The following is a 17602-nucleotide window of genomic DNA, read 5'->3' as shown; positions in this document are numbered from 1 at the left end:
CAGGAGGCCAGAACTGCAGCTTTCAAATGTGCACTGTTGGATTAAAACTTAAATCCATGAACATTGGCCACAAAACCCCCAATTCAGTCTTTCTCTTCAGAGTTGAATTTCTTCCCACTGCTACTTACTTCAAACACATTTCCAGGTAGCTAAGTAAAATAGGAGCTGCTTCAAATAAATCTTGTTTCAGGCAAGTGGAAGGTAAGAGAAAGGGCAGGAGGAGAGTAAAAGAAAGGCCGATATTGTAGCATCCTACCAATCTTTGTTTCTAAATCGCAGCAGCCTTGAAAGAGAACATTAAGATATCTTTTACTCTCCAGCCTGGCTTCCCAGAAAGAGAGAAACATAAATGAAAGCCCGCTTTGTGAGGCTCTACTGTGACCACAAAGACAATGAAAAACTTTTTTGGGGGGAGGAGGAATATCAGTGTGTGTGTGTGTGTGTGTGTGTGTGTGTGTGTGTGTGTGTTGAAGGCCTTATTACTACAAAGCAATCTTACAGTTAGGTACTGTCCATCTTGTCACCATCTTTCTAAAAATAATTAATGAGAGTAACTTTTTTTAGACCTGCTGCCTACACTCAGGGCAATATCTTGGAGCCTGAAGAATTTAACCACCAGTACCCAAAGCCTCAGGCCCTAGCTGACCGAATCACCTTGAAACCTTAGCATTTTTTAAAGACAGAATCAGACGTGGAACAGTCTGAGCTGTGGCCAAGGTTGGTCTTCAGTTGAAATGCACCCGCCCAGCCAGGAACCCATTTGATTGGTCTGAGCCCATACTGTATAGTTATTAAATATCTGTAATATCACCCCCGAACAGTGTGGCTTTGCCCAGCCTCCAGGCAATGAAATTATTTCAGTGGGAAGGCACAGAGCCACCCCATCATTGATTTCTTTAACGTCAAATTGAGTCAGACAGTGAGAGAGACAGATAGGCAAACAAATAATCACAGTATGGAAAACCCTGAGCCAGTGCTAAAATGGAAGTGGTTATAAAAAGCTGTGGGAGGCAGAGGAGGAAGTCTTTACTCTGACATGGGGGTATTGGGAAAGTGTGAAGAAGAAAGTGATATTTGATCTGGGTCTTGAAGGATGAGTAAACATTCATCAAGACATGGGGCATTCAAGGCACAGGGCGAATTGAAAAGCCCCAAAGTGTAAAAGAACAGAGAAGAATTACAAGTGCCACGAGTTTGGAGCATAAAGGTTGGTGGTGGTAGTCAGGGTGGGGAGTCCAATAGGAGATGAAGTGGAGGGTCTATGTTGGTGGCATATTGTGAAGTGCTTGGAATGCCATGCCAAAAATAGACTTAAATCTGTAAGCAACAGGGAGCCAGTCAAGTTTAGCACAGAAGTGATGGCGGGGTTTGAGTTGAGGGAAGATGACATATAAAGGCCTGGAAGAGGGAGAAATGGACTTCTGTCAGGGAAACCAGCCAGGAGGCCATAGTTTACATGACAGTTAAGGGGACCATTGGCCTCTGGCAGCAGCTGAGGCAACAGAAAGGAAGAAATGAATAGAGCTGAGAGCCATTACGAGATAGGTATCAGAGTGATTGGTTGTTGTATTCAGAAGGCAGGGAGGAGATGAGGGTGACTCTAAGGATTCCAGCTTAGTGGACCTGGTGGGAGTGGACATTCTTAACTAAGATGTAGCAGCTTAGGGTGGACATGGGATTTTCAGCCCCAGATAGGAGGTTTTGGAGGTGCTTGCTTCAGAAGGTGATGGTAAACCCATCAACCTGGTATTCGAACCCTACAGTTGGGGATGAAGCCTTCCCTATTTCAGTTCTTTCTGAGTTGTTAATGATCTGCTATATTTGACTGACTTTCTTCATTTGTCCAGTCACATGATCAAGGTCCCACAGTGACTGTACAGTTTCTACTTGAGAAGGACTTAAGGATGACTGCCTGTCTGGAAGAGGGCTTCTTGGGAAGTGCTATTGTATAGGAAGCATGTTGCCCTTAACTGAGTCGTATATTACAGGTTTATAAAAACAGGGCAATGAAAAAGACAGATATAAAAAAGTCATTATAGAAATATTACCAAAACACAGTTCTTTACTTCCTACATGAGTAATGTCATCAGTTGTCCAGGACTGATCAACACAAAACGAAGGAAACAGACGTGATTAATGAAAATGCTTAGCTCCACACTTTGTGCTCATTTAAAAGGATACTTAAAGGGTTTATAGAGGCAGAGTTATTATTCATTCATTTCAGGGAGGTTTTGGTGGGAGTTGATGGAGACTGGGAGGGATGAGCACCCCTCCAAGCTGTCCTTTGGCGCCACCATGATAAAGACTTCATTTCAACATGTCAAGCTGAACGGTTTCTTTGCGGACATCCAGATTTATCAACTGGTGGCCGCATTGCTTCTTGAAAGATCCTGTTTCCACTGCAGACATTTAGCTATTGGAATGTTGCTTGTTTCTCTGGGCTGGATTCTGTATCTGTTGAAGTGTTTCTCTCAGGAATCATTTACAGGATATGGCCAAACTGAAGTAACTTTGTCCCCCTGTAGTAAGGATTTTATTCCCTTTTGTCTAAGCAGAGATAACCCTCGCCTCTGGAGAGGCTGTGAGACGGCATTGTAGGCAGTGAATTCAGACCCCTTCTTGGTTGGGGCTGTGGTCTGCAGACTTCACTCCGTGTAATCACACAGATCTGTAACCACTCCTCGTGTATGAACTTTGGTGAAGTCTGCTAAAGATTACAGCACATATGCCCATTTAGAAACTTTTACTGGCTACTGTTTTGTTTCAGAATGGCTGGCAGAACCACAAATTGAGCTTAAGATGTATCTTGAAACCCTTTAGCCATGCCCCACATTTGATCAGAATCAGCCAACTCCTTTGAAAGTTATCAGGAAACAAATAGGGGAGATAAAAGCAAAATGCTGAGTGGCTGAGGTGAAACAGACCCCTTGTTTTGGTTGGTTATTTGATCTCCAACCATATCCTGTCATTAGGCACATTGTCAGATTTAAGAACTAATTCCAGACTTGCATTTATGTGAGGGAAGCCAGTGAACTCAGTGGAGGAGAGGGGGAAAGCCACACCTTTCATTGGATTCCTCCCCCACCCTCTGTTTTCCTTGTTCTTGAGGCGCCTCTCCTGCGATCAGGGCCTCAGCTATGCCTGCAGAAAGGGGCAGAGGGACCTAGATCAGAGGGCAGACTGGGGACGGCCCTCCCTTAACTCAAACATAGCATTTGATTCCCTGGGCAGAAGTTGAGGAGAAGAACTATCAGAGGGAAAGAAACCATTTTTAAAGTTTTCCTTTTTACCTAATAAAAACGTGCTTGGGTTTTTCACGATAAATTTTGGCTTAGCGGTGTGAGTTCCATTTAAATTTCCATTCATTGGGAATTTAAGGAAGACTGTAGGGCAGAAATCTCAAACTTCCAATATCTTCAGCAAACAAGAGCCAAATGACCCAGGTGTTTAGAAGAGTCTGTGTCAGGTGACTGAGTTTTGAAATACCGTCTTACCAGCAGAGAGCGCTTCTCTTGGTTTCTTTGTGAATGGGTGAAAGAGCGTGTCCCCTTGAGTCTCAGATCCACAGTGTCCAGCCATCAGGCAGGGGAGCTTGTCAGAGCTGCATGTTCTCTGGAAGCAGAGACACGGCCGGTTAGAGAACTGTCAAGGAAGCAAATGATGTGTCTCAACCGCTGTTCGGATCCTGTGTGCTGGAAGTAAGCTAGAATTTAACTTTCAGGAGAACGTAAATGCATGTTTGCTCGGCGAGATTCAATAACAGTTTCTTCTAGGACTGTGTTCTCCCCAACCCCTCACCCCAGCATTTTATTATGAAACGTTTCAGACAGACAGCACAATTTTTCCCTCTAGTACCCAGCATCACCTAACTGGAACAAACAGCAGGAATTCGAATCAGATGAATTCGGACACCAAATTTACTTTGTGTAGAGCTCCCCATGAAGCTTTAGATGCTTTTTGTTATTGTGAAAACGTGGTTGTTCGTCTTGTTGAAATAGACAAACACCGCCTTCCGGCACTTGGAGCACCATGTGTATGAAACGTGCCCCCTCTGCCCCGTCCCCCAGGTTCTGCCAGTCATCCCTCCATGTTCCTCCTTCCTAGACCCCAGATTTCCGAGCCCCCTTTGGTGTTCCCAGGGCTTCCCTTGTGGCTCAGCTGGTAAAGAATCCATCTGCAATGTGGGAGACCTGGGTTCGATTCCTGGGTTGGGAAGATCCCCTGGAGAAGGGAAAGGCTACCCACTCCAGTATTCTGGCCTGAAGAATTCCATGGACTGTATAGTCCATGGGGTTGCAAAGAGTTGGACACAACTGAGCAACTTTCACCTTCACTTTGGTATCCCCTGTCCTTTTCTTCACCATGACCAGCTGGATCCTGACAGGTCACCCGTGGGAACAGCCCTCCCAGCCTTCTCTGATCCTTTTGGCTACAGCTACCCTTCTGCCCCCAAATTTGTTGACTGTTTTTTCTGTACCAGACCCCATGCCAAGCACTTTCCACATATTATCACATTTAATCCTCACAGCAATTCAGTGGGTAAGAAAATTATTATCCCCATTTAACAGATGGGAATATAGATCCCTATGACTATTCCCAGACTGCTGTGCCATTTATTCTCCACTGGACCCTGGACATGCCTAGTAGCTTCCTATTTCTGGGCCGTTGTTTCCCATGTTTTATGTGCCTTCCTCTTGTCACTACCATCCAAATTCTACTCATTTCTCCAGGCCAGCCCTGGCTTCCACAGCTGGAAATGATCTCCCATATCCCCTTCAATTATAGCTCAACTGCCTGTACCACTCCCCCGGTTCCTCTCAGACACAGCCTTGTGGGTCTTTTTCCCCCATGTGCATGGCTCATCTCCCAAACTAAGTGCATGCCCTCAGCTGTATGGATATATTGGCTGGTTATTTTTCAAAAGTGACCAGTCTTGTCATCACTCTTGCACACCTCTCACAGGAATGGGGCAGTAATGACATTGAACCAAGAAGTGCTGGTGCTCAGGGGCTGGTGAGGGCGGAATCTCACTCTCCATCTTCTAGATTCCAGAATCAAGATCTGACTGGCCATTTTTACTAAAAGTAGTAACTCCCCCAGGTTCGGTTCATTTGGGGCCCTGGTTTCATATCCTTTAGAATCCATAGACCTTCTACTTGTTCTGATTGTCATAATGTTTTCAACAAGGGCTCTTCGTTTCTGCCTTTGCGTGTGAGGAAAGCAGCATTTTCCAGCCCTCTTTGCAGTGCTTGAGGAACTGAGTTTCTGAAGGTACCTGTCATGGCACAGTGGTGAGGGCAAAATGATCCGTGGTGTCTGACTTCAGCCCAAGTCCGTGTGTCAGCACACCCCCACTTCTGTCTCACTATTTCCCCTAAGAGAGGACCCTTCCCCTCCACAGGACAGGGACTTCATTCGGTTCCTCTCGGCATGTCCTTTTAAAGACATATTTGTAATTGACTGTGACAGTGGGATAAATACATAGAGCGAAGTTAAGCTCTAGGGGCTTGCACTCTGGCTGATGGTTGACTAGATCATTCTGACCAGTGAGTCTATTGAAGACAACTAAAAATAATGGCTAAAACATAAAGTTTCAGCTCCCACAGCTCCTGTGAAATGGAATTAATTAATGGTTTTGTGGTTTATCTGCTGGTAAACCTTCTCTTTCGCTCAGTCTGCACTTTTCTTTGGGGGGTGGGAACAGGAACAGAATGTTTGGCTTGTTCTTGTGAGATTAAAAGCGACGCCTGGTATCACTTAGTATGGATCGGGGTGGGGAGGTGGTGTTAAAAATGCTGAGCGTCTCTCCAGAAGGTCTGCATTGTTGAGAAGTGATCCGGGCCGAGAGAGAGGATGAGTGATCGCTTGAAGCAGTGGCCCTCACTTTTCAGAGGCACGGAGCTGTTGACAGAACAAATAATCACATCGAAAAGACTTTGAAGCTCCCCACATGGTGAGCAGACAAGGGGCCACAAGGCTCAGCCGTAAACGCTGGAATTAGTTCAGAGAGCAGAAGGAAGGACTTGCCTTCGCTTGAAGCCAAAACCAATCTGAAACCACAGAGCCTCAGCCCGAGGGCTTGGCCAGAAGCTGGCTTTTGAAACCTGAGCTCCTCTTGCTGTGGGGGTGGGCAGCTGGGTGGGGGGGGGGGTCGGTGTCTGTTCCACTTGTATAAGCAAACCTCTGATAATTCTGACCCTGCAGAAATTACATAATCCTTTCATCACAGTGGGTTACATTTTCCAAGGGCAGAGCTTTGACTTTCCACCAATCATAGGTGTATTGTTAGGATTCAAGCACCCACGCTTAACGTATGTTTGTTCTATTTCCAATGCCTTACATATTAAGTGTCAACAGTGTACACTCATGGTCCCTCCTGTTTGAAAATGAACTCAGGAAATTCCAAAATGAAGATATCCCCCCTTGGCAATTTCCCATCTTCGTCATGTGATGAAGGATTTTGGTAACAGCTCAGGTGAACACTAGGCATACTTGGGTCTGTGGGTCTGTTATCAGTGTCCTGTGTTAATCTAGGCTTTCTTCCAAGGAGTTTGCTGTGCTGGTTTTTTGTTTTTACACATTGTGTCAGATGTTTTCTTCCTCCTGTGTTCCTTAATCTTGCTTCATGACAACACCATTAACTCCTATCCTCTCTTCTCTTACTGCCATGATAGCCCCATCTTCCTCTATGGTGGCATCTGCACGTGCCCTTCCTTTGCCATTTTTCCTTCTGCCATCCCAGGGCAGGCTCCAGTCATTTCTCACTTGGAATAATGCTGTGATCTCTGTGACCCTGTCACTCTTGTCTTCTAACACTGTGTTTGTCCTAAAGGACCCTTTGGTGTGTGTGATTCTCAATCATCTGGCCTCTTTGGACGTTTCCAGCATCATCCATTGGGACTTCCCTCCTTCACCCCCTCACCATTCCCTGAACACACCATACACTCACCTTTGTCCTTTCTTGGGCTCAGGCTGTTTCTGTCATGTGTGGTTCCTTCTCCCCCCTTTCCCACCAGGAAAATCCCCCTTGTCTATCAAGGTTCCTCTAGCATGCTACCCCATGGAAAGCTCACCCTGGGTGGTGAGCTCCACCAATGTCTCCATGGGTGGAACTCATCACTCTTCATCCTGTACTTCTGGAGCCCTTGGATGTGAGCTCAATTTCAGCATTTATTTCAAGCTGAAACAACTAACCAGAATACAACCAGCTACTTAAGTAAATGCATGGAAGCAACTCGACTGCAAAGCCAGGATGTTGTTTCACTTTTCTCTGGGCCCTGCTATAGCATCTAGCAAGTGGCTGGGCCATAAGGAGAGCTCATGAAATGAACTGAGTGAGTGAACGATAGCCCTGTTGGGGAGGGGCTCACATCCACTGTTCTAAGGACAGATAAGTGGATTCTCTTATTCACAGACCTTCAAAGGACAAGTCAAGTCAGAGACCCTATCCCTTCTGTCACCATCCTCAGTGGTTGGGCGATGCCACCTCTTCAGAGATCTTGGTTCTAGATGTTCAGTTGTCATTTGTTATCTTACACATTGAGGTGGGGACTATATAGATGTGTATGTGTGGGAAGAACTTGGGGAGGCAGGTAGATAGCTGTGTGAGGTTGTTTTTAGTCTTGAGTGGCACCATCCCACAGAAATGCAATGTGTACCCTAGATGTAACTTAAAATTTTCTAGTACTCAAACTTGAAAAGCAAAAAAAGGAGTGATATTAATTTTAATAATATAGTTTATTTAGCCCAATACATCAAACCTATTAGTTTAAGAATACAACAAATATTTTAAAATTATTAATGAGATGTTTCACATTTTTTGGTACTAAGTCTTCAAAAGCTCTATGTATTACATACTTAGAACAAATGTTCATGCAAATGCTAAATTTTTATCAGAGTACACTTGATCTCTGTTTACATTTCCTAGCATTTACAGTTGAAAAAGTAGACTCATGTATCCAAGGTCTTCAAAGTGTGTTTAATATTTTTCCAGTAACTGAGCAGCTTTTAAATTTAAGCTAAATAGAATTAGGGTTTTAAAATTCCATGTAAATCTATGGCTGATTCATATCAATGTATGACAAAACCCACTGAAATGTTGTGAAGTAATTAGCCTCCAACTAATAAAAAAATAAAAAAAAATAAAATAAAATTCCATTTCTCAGTTGCACTAGTCTCTTTTCAAATACTCAGTAGCCACATGTGGCTAATGGCTACTATTTTGAGACACAGATTGCTCAGTATCATTTAGCTCATTCCTCTTCTCCTACAACTTAGTTTTTTTTTAAATAAAGAAAAAAATGTGATGGAGAGTGGTATTAGAGAACTCTGATTAGCCAGCCTTGCCACCAAGTTCTTCATGAAACTGGGGCCTGTTGCCTGCTGCGTTCCTGGGCCTGCCATGAAAGGTAATAGGATTCTGTTGATGAAGCACTTGAAAATCCAGGGGTGAAATGACCTGTGTAATGGCCAGACTTGTTGGTGAGGCGGGGTTGAGAGTCGGGATCTGTGTCTACACAGTCGCCGCCCTGCACAACTACTCTGATCTGTGTTTCCTTTTGCAGTGTGTGTCTACTCCAGTGTCTGATGGTACATGTCGACTTGCATGTGTCAGCTCCATACTTGATCCCCCATAGCACTGGGATGACTCATTTTTCAATGCTCTCAGCTTTTATCAGATTAGAACATATTGCAAGTTTCAATGCTTAACTGCTTTTGAGTGATCAAATATGTGGAAAACATCTTTCTCAGCCAAACAGCATATTTTCCAAATCCAAAGTAGTTGAATATATCTTTTTTTTCTTTCTTCAAGTTTCCCATTGAATGGCACCCCAGAGACCACTTTAGAGCTTGAAAAGTTGAGAGCAAAAATGTTCTGGAGCAAATGAAAATGAGGTGTGTCACCTCACCCAGTTTCTAGCCACTGTGTCTCATATAAATTGTGAAAGCATTCGGCATTACTTATTTATACTAGGAAACTGGGGTTAGACATCGACTTCCCCAGAATTCTGTGAGGGTGGGTCATGGCCCCATTGTTGCTCTGATGTGAGATTTGAGACCTAAGGGGAAACTTGAGGTGACTCTAGAACCTTCGGGGTCTTGAAGCAAATACCATTTCCCTCTCCCTCTGGGAAGTGTGCTGTCCACAGTTGGCTAAGTGCTTCAGCAGCAGTTCATTGAACTTTTGGATGAAAATAGCAAAGTTCTCCCCAAATGAGCTTATTATCTGCTGCTGTTGGGTGCAAGGCATCCTTGAGCTATGGCAGGAATTACAGCTTCCATCTGTTCCCTAATGTGAAAAATGTACGCGGGCCTCTGTGCTAGCAAGCTCCATGAACTTGAGCCATTCAGATCTGCTGACACATTGGAGTCACGGCCCTCGGAGTGGCTTTTGTCAATTATTTCATTACATATCCAAATAACCATCCTGAGGGTGGTCTGGATTTGTGATCTGTGACAGTGTGGTGCTAACACATTTGTAACTATCTGTTTTTTGGCTTGGTTTAGGAGTTGATGATATATAAGTCCTCAGTATATCTAATCATTATTGCTTTTGAAGTTAGCACAGTGCCGCCAGTATGAAGAATTCTTGAGTAAAGTTACAGCAGATCTACATCATTAATTCTTGGCTTCTTCCCAGCATCTCCAGTCTTTCACCTTGCTCCATGATTTTGTTCTGACATCAAATAATACTTTGTGCTTAGAGAGCAACTTTCATCAGAAAACTGCAAGGCCCTCTGCAAACTTTTGTTTTTCTAAGTACAAATAAATATCTTCAGAGAACCGTGTATATTTAAGCATGTTTATTCGTGCTGGGATTTTTTAACGGGCCGAGAAAAATTATGGCTTTCTACATGTTCACTTTGGAATATAGACATGTAACATGCAGACTTAAATTTGGCTTGACATATGTAATAAATATCCCTTGAGTAAGTGATTAGATACAGAGTCAGGTATGCTCTTGAGAATTTAGCCAAGCATTTGTTTCTTCTACTAATTTCATATACGTGAACATTTTCAGGGTTACGTCCTGTAACCTGAAAAAATTATTTTCCTCCATTAACAACTGTTTCCGATTGTCACCTGGAAGAGAGAATGCTTTGACTAAGTAAGCAGGATTGACTCACCAACTGGAAAATCAGTTACTCGTGATTTAATTCTTTGTGGACAGTGGTTGATGGTTTGGTTTACACAGTACCACTGCTCTATTTTCACTGCACTGACTCGTTCTGTATTTTATCTCACTATTAAATGTCTGATGGCAGAGACAATGCTAGATGTTCACCCAACCCCATTTTCCTTTCTTCCCAGACACACAGATAGACTACATTTCCCAGCATTCCTTATAGTTAGAAGGACCCCTGTGACCGTGTGCATGCTTAGTCGCTTCAGTAGAGTCTGACTCTGTGAGACCCTATGGACTGCAGCCTGCCAGGCTCCTCTGTCCATGGGATTCTCCAGACAAGAATACTGGAGTGGGTTGCCATTTCCTCCTCCAGGGGATCTTCCCCACCCAGGGATCGAACCTGTGTCTCTTATATCTATGTGCATTGGCAGGCACCGCCACCTGGGAAGCCCTATGACTGAGTTATGACCAATGGGATGTGAGCAGAAGTAATAGAATCCTCTTTGAGCCCTGGCCTTAAGTCTTTCCTTCTCATCCTCCACACACTCTCTTCCTTTGCCTATTACCTAGGTGCAGAGTCTGGTGGAGGGCCCCAGGCCCCTGAGGGATGATGGGGTCACAGGATAGAAATCTGGGCTCCTGAATGACTGCGTGGAGCAGAGCATCTCAGCTGAACTGTCTCAAGTATGACATAAGCAAGAAATCAAACGTTGTTGTCTAAAACCAGTGACATCGGCAGGTTGTTTGCTATACAAGTTAGCCTACCCTAACTAATATTCTTATAGTTGTAGTGGAGAATCAATACTCTCCTTATACATGTCTTCCAAGGGGGCATGGAACAGGCAGAGCACATTGCTGGTGTTGAACAGTAGGTTGTGAAAATGTGTAACCAATGAGCCATGGGGCTCTTTGATCACCATGCCCAATTAAGCCACACAGTTACTGTGATTTTCCTGGTTAGAGTCAGCCTTTTATCTGGGGCAGATGTAACTGTGGACAGTTTGACGTAGTGGAAACTGATCATCTCAGTAAGCCGCTTCCCCAGAGGAGGGTGCAGAAATCCGTATGAATTACAAAGGACTCCAGGTTTTAGCTTCATTTTTTTTTTCCTCTGAAGAGACTTTCCTAATTCCCATCCAGGTATGGGTTGCTTTCTTCCCACTCTGCGGTCTTATCACCACCCATGTGCCTCCATCAGACTCTTATCTTACTGGCTGGTCATGTCTTGCTCATGAGCTTGCCTTTCTTCCCCCAGTAGACCATGCAAGATGGCAGAGGCCATTTCAACTGCCTTGCTGATGTATGCCCTCCATTCCGCCCAATGCCTGGCCCATACGTGTTGTTTGTGATGAAGGCAGTGAATTACAGTGAGATTCTGGTGATCAGGGATGAGCAATAGCCTTAGGGTCGTCATGAGCTGGTCCTCAGACCACTTAAGTTAGACAGGCGGGATGGAGTTTTCTCTTTTTAAAAGCAGGAAACTTAAGAAGATAAACTGACTTCAGCTTAAACAGAAATCTGTATTAGAAACAAGAACAGGATCCATTTTCAGATTTTATTTTTCTCAACTGCCATGAGGCTTTGAGAGCTGGAGCTCAGTCAGTTGATGGCTCAAATCCCTTAGTGAAAACATTTGAGAACAAACATGCAAGTAGCAGTTAAAGCCAAATCACCTTATTTAAGGCCTAGGACCGATCTTGTTTTATGCATCCATGCATTCACTAGGCCGGTATTTCTCGAACTTCTCTCAGGGCAGAGACTGTTTCTAGGTTCTGGGACACAGTGGCCCAGCCGTCCAGGAGGTTTCAGTCAAGTGGGGACAGACCAACAATAAACACACAAGAAAATGTCAAATGGAGATAACGTTCTGTGAAAAAAAAATCCAAAGGGGTCAACATGATGGAAAATGCCCAGGTTAGGAAGATTCCATCAGTGGTCAGAAAGGCCTCTGGGAAATAAGTATTCCCGTGACATGTAAGCTGAAGACGGAATGACAAGGGGCCAGCTACATAGGGGAGAGAACGTTCCAGGCAGAGGGACACACTCAGGTTTTCTCTGGCCATGAGGTGAGAGAGTATCTTGTTAAGGACTAGGAACATGGCTTGAGTGGTAGCAGAGGGTGTGTTGGGTGTGGAAGGAGGTGGGTGGGAATGGTAAGGGAATGATGGCAAGAGAAAGAGGCAGAGGGTCATTTCTGAAGAGCCTTGTTTGCTTCGGTTCCACAGTCTGGAGTTTAGCTTGAGAGCAGCGGGAACCAAGAGAAAGACTGAAGCGGAAGAGAGAAGTGAGCTGATTTGTATATTTGAGGAAGAACATCACACCGGCTATTCTGTGGTGAAACTGCCCCACCCCAAGCCTCCATTGGAGGCCTGATTAGAGCAAGGGTCAGGGGGATGTGGAAGGAAGAAGGCAGTTTCAGAACTCCCTGGATATGGGGACTGAAGGGCTCTCAGGTGTCTGGCTTGGGCTGTGGATGCAGAGGTGGGGGTGCTCTCCTCTGAGACAGGAAACCCTGGTGAGGAGCAGGTGTGCATGGGCCGCCAAGGGGTTCTGGACACAGTGAAGCTGACATACCCATAGCCTTGCCAGCAGGGAATATGCAAAAAACAACTGAACGTGTGGCCAAGCCAAGAGAAGAGGAACACGTTCTGAGGAAGCAGCCAGATGTTAACAAAGAGGAGGAACACCAGGAAAGAAAGTTCGAGGTCAGATTCTGAACCTTAGCCATTTGATTTTAGGTGACATCATTTTTTTTTGCTTCCTTGCCCATCTCCTTTTCAAGATGCTGTAGAGTCATTTCTGCCTCTTCAAGCTAGTCTGCCCCCACCCTTTTTTAAAATTGAAGCAGAGTTGATTTATAGTGTATAGCAAAGTGATTCAGTGTGTGTATATATATATATATTCAATATATATATTCTTTTTCATATTCTTTTCCATTATAAGTTGTTACAAGATATTGACTATAGTTCCCTGTGCTATACAGTAGGACCTTGTTGTTTATTTTATATATAGTGGTGTGTATCTGTTAGCCCCAAACTCCTAATTTATCCCTCACCCTACTATCCCCTTTGATACTAGTAAGTTTGTTTTCTATGTCTTTGAATCTGTTTCTGTTTTGTACATAAGTTCATTTGTATCCGTTTTTAGATTCCACATCTAAGTGATATCATACAGTATTTGTCTTTCTCTGTCTAACCAATGTCACATAGCGTGATTATCTGGTCTGTCTCCATCTTGACTTCTCCTGGTCTCCATGATGCTTGTAGCCAGTGACTCGTCTTCTCAGGGGCCGTCACGTGGTCTTGCTGCTTGTTCTTCCTCCTTAGCAGCTCTGAGGAACGAACCCCCCAGTGATGGCTCTGAACACCACTGATAAGTCAGGCATCACTGGGATCTGGCTGCAGTCTGGTTTTAGGTCTGAGCCCCGAGGCCCCTTGCCATGTGATCCAGGCTCCCTTCCCTCACCGGTAAAATGAGGGGATTGGCTTGAAGAGTACTTTGAGCTCAAACATTTTCTGATTCTAAGTTGTCTCGGCCCACAGGGTGAAGTGAGTGGCCTCTTACAGAACTGGCAGTCAGAGCTGGTACAATAGCCATCAGTACCTGGGAGAGAATAGCTTTTTGTTCTTTTGTGCAAGGCCCTGTGGAGGCTGGGTGGGCTGCAGCTGTTCAGCTTCAATTAAAAACACACAGAAGCCTCCCACTTTGTTTCGGTTTCAAACCTTGACTGTCTGACTGAACACATCTGAATTCCTTAGGCTCCAGTGAAGGTGTGAGGAGGTGCCAGTCCACAGGCCCCATTCTACCCCTTCTTCCACTTCCCAAATTTCATTTACTGAGGGCAGGAGAGATTTCAGTCTTGGGAAAATGAGGGGAGACCCTACATTGGCTTTGAAGCCGTGGGCAACAGATTCCAGTGCACGTGATCTATTTCCCATTGAGGGCTCCTGAAAGGCCCCCAGATGCTTATGAGCCCTGGCATCTGGGCAAATTTTCAGCCGTGGTATCATTTCTTAGGAGCTGGAGCGAGAAAGTGGGTCTGTCTGTGATGAAGACAGTCTCCCAACTCTCTGCCGTCATCCTGAAGCAATCTTCCCTCCTCCAGCTAAGACCAGAGTCAAGCTTTCCAAACGGGGTCTTGTTCGGGAATGTCGGGCTGCTGTCTGCCAACCTCAGGGTGGGCCTGCGCACAGGCCTGAGGTGGTATCTGTCCCCACCCGGGGGTCATCTCCAGGCTTGGGGGGCACACGGGGTGAGCCAGGAGGAGGCAGAGGTGGGCTAGGAGGCTGCTTAGCAGCCGTGGAGCCATGAGGATCTGGGCCAACATAGGATGGGAAGAGTCTTGTGGTCCTGCTGGCTCCGGATTCAGTGAAGGTCTGAGAGGTGAGGTGCGGGGGTAGGGGTGGGGGGCTGCAGCCTTGGGGCCAGAGGCCAGGTGACTGGGAACACTCTGACTGGATCCCAGTGCCCCAACTAGGGTGGGAGGGCTCTCTTTTATGGCTTCTACCAAGTGTTGGCTCTCCAGGAAGGAAGGAGGGGGTCCCCAGGAGGCAGAGGCAGTCCTCTCAGCAGTGTTCACACTCTCCTCCTCTGGGCACACAAAGACCAGCTCCACTGTTCCCCTTTCCTTGCGGCGTGTGGAGCCAGGCTTCTCCCTGGCCTACCTGCACCCTGGCCTCTGTGGGTGTAGAGGGGACTGAGATGAGGTTGGGGGGTGGGTAACTTATGTCCATTTAAGGTAAGGGTTAGGGCGCTGGGACTACTGAAAGGTCCTAAAAGGTGATCTCCCCTAGAGGCACCCATGAACAGCTGGATACAAGCACAGGTCCTGACTGACAGAAAACCCTGTATTAGAAATGGTTGCAATGGCAGAAGTGGCCTCTTGGTGGAGGACTGTCCTGGGAGACCGGTGGTCAGAGCATGTCCACATCCCCTTGACAGCAAACCCTGGTCTGTCAGTCCGTCTTCCCCAGAGGGCCCCTCCAGAACACAGCACCCCCCATGCTGCTCCCCCTCACACTAGCACCCCCTCCCTGCCCCCATAGCCACATAGCCACCCTTGGCCATCAGTGTCGGCACAGTGAGCTGAGTCTTCATTGCCCAATGGCCTGAGTCTCTACTGGAATCATTGACATTGTAGGCCTCAAACTCAGGTGCCTTCAGGGTCAGGCTGGTACCTCAAGTGTGGGACAGGGCCACAGTCATAATAACAAGGAGCGGCAGGGCCCAAGATGCTGTGTGCGTTCTAAGGAAATAAAAGCATTGCAAGTAAATTCAAAGTAAGCCATCGTGTTGTCCAGGCAAAACAAGCCACCCCAAATTGCCCACCTCCAAATTAAATCTTCTACTTTTTTCTCTCAGAGAGACTGATGTAAAGGCAGAAACCAGGAACCATGTCTGAAAATTTTATTTTATCCCCTCCTGTGCCTAGCAGAGCACAGTGTAAAAACAATAATAAAATAGTTGATTTTTTTTAACCTTTTTAATGATGTCTAGCATTTATACAGAAAAGTACTCAAATCATACAGATCAATGAATTATTAAAAATTGAACACACCCCTGTACCCCCCTAGACAGGTCAAGACCTAGAATATTATCAGACCCCAGCACCCACCACAGGCTCTTCTTCCTGCCCAAAGGCAATTACTATATTGATTTCTAATAACATCAATTAGATGTGCCTGATTTTTTAATATGTATTTGTCTAGTTTACCATTTTTAAAATTGAAGTATAGTCGATCTACAGTGTTGTGTTAGTTTCAGGGGCATGGCAGAGTGACTTAGTTATACATATACATATATCTCTATATATTCTCCTTCAGACTGTTCCACCATAGGTTACCATAAGACACTGAGTATAGTTCCCTGTGCTATACAGTAGGTTCCTGTTGTTCATCTATTCTGTATACAATGTAGCAGTGCACGTATGCTAATCTCGAATTCCCAACCTGTCTCTACCCCACCCTTCCCCTTTTGTAACCATAAGTTCTGTTTCTATGTCTGTGAGTCTATTTCTGACCTGCAGATAAACTCATTTGTATCATTTCTTTAGATTCCACATATAAGTGATATCATATGACATGTCTTTCTCTGACTTCGCTTTAGTATCATCATCTCTAGGTTCATCCATGTTGCTGCAAAGAGCATTATTTCATTCTTTTTTATGGCCAAGTAATATTCCATTGTATATATGTACCACATCTTCTTTGTTGATTCATCTATTAATGGACATTTAGGTTCCTTCCATGTCTTGGCTGTTGAAACTAGTGCTACTGTGAATACTGGGGTGCATGTATATTTTTGATTTAGAGTTTTCTCTGGATATATGCCCAGGAGTGGGATTGCTGGGTCATATAGTAGTTCTGTTTTTAGGTTTTAGAGAAATCTCCATACTGTTTTTTACAGTGGTTGCACCAGTTTCCATTCCCACCAACAGTGTGAGAGGATCCCATGTTGTTGTATGTAGCAGTGCCTTGTTCACCCTTGTTGCTATATAGTATTATATTCATGTATTATATAATATAGTATTATATTTCATGTATTATATAATATAGTATTATATTCCATGTATTATATAGTATAGTATTCCATGGTGCGAAAGCACTGGAACTTACCGTTCAGCCTATTGTTGGTTGGTGTTTGGTTGTTTCTAATTTTGGACTCTCACTAATAGTCCTACAGCATGAGAGAAAGCCCTCAGGCAGAGCAAGAGAGATGCCTGGGTGTTTAAGGTGGGAAAGTGTTCACAGCAGCTGTAGGAGGACTCAGACGTGCACCTAGGAGTTAGGGGATGAACCATCAGCAGCATCTGCTACCAAGTCCTTCTAGGATAGCAGTTCTCAAAGTTTTAAATCTCAAGACACCTCTTCACTCTTAAAAATTATTGAGGACCCCAAAGAGCTGTAGCTCATATGAGTCAATATCAATATTATCATATTAGAAATTAAAACTGAGAAGTAAAAATAATTTACTTGGTAGTTTATTTCAAAATTAACAATAATAAGTACATATTCTACATATTTTGAGGAAAAAATAATTATGTTTTCCAAGACAAATGTTAATGGGAAGAATGGCATTCTTTTACTTTTTTGTGTGTGAGTATCTTGCATAGTAGTTGGCTTAGTAGACGATCACTGGATTCTCGTATCTGCTTCTTTGTTCCAGCTGGCATGGTGTCACGTGGCATCCAGGAGAGAATGAGAGTGAAATGACAAGGAATGTCTTCAAATCATGATGATGATAGTTTGACTTCACAGGTTCTCTGAAAGGGCTTCAGGGACCCCAGGGGGTCCCCTGACCAAAACTGGAGAACTGCTTCTCTAGAATGCCCCAGTCAGCCCAACTGGCTGTGAACAAATTTGGAGCAAAGTTCCAGTGAACAGGGGCCTCCAAGTTAGCCCACTCACTGAGGGGTTTTGGTAACTTAATGCAAACCACCATGAGTTAATTCTCTTCCTAGCTGATTAAAAACTCATA

The 17602-nt window shown here is 44.7% G+C and overlaps 1 protein-coding gene across 1 annotated transcript in view; it reads left to right on the top strand.

The window, feature by feature from the left end:
* Positions 1-17602, top strand: part of NHS (NHS actin remodeling regulator) — a 338630-nt gene that overhangs the window by 207318 nt on the left and 113710 nt on the right. The gene's annotated exons all lie outside the window — the stretch shown is intronic.

Source organism: Dama dama, chromosome X, assembly GCF_033118175.1.
Source record: "Dama dama isolate Ldn47 chromosome X, ASM3311817v1, whole genome shotgun sequence".
NCBI classification, from domain to species: domain Eukaryota; kingdom Metazoa; phylum Chordata; class Mammalia; order Artiodactyla; family Cervidae; genus Dama; species Dama dama.
Note: the sequence above shows the minus strand (reverse complement) of the source record. Positions and strands in the feature narration are given on the sequence as shown.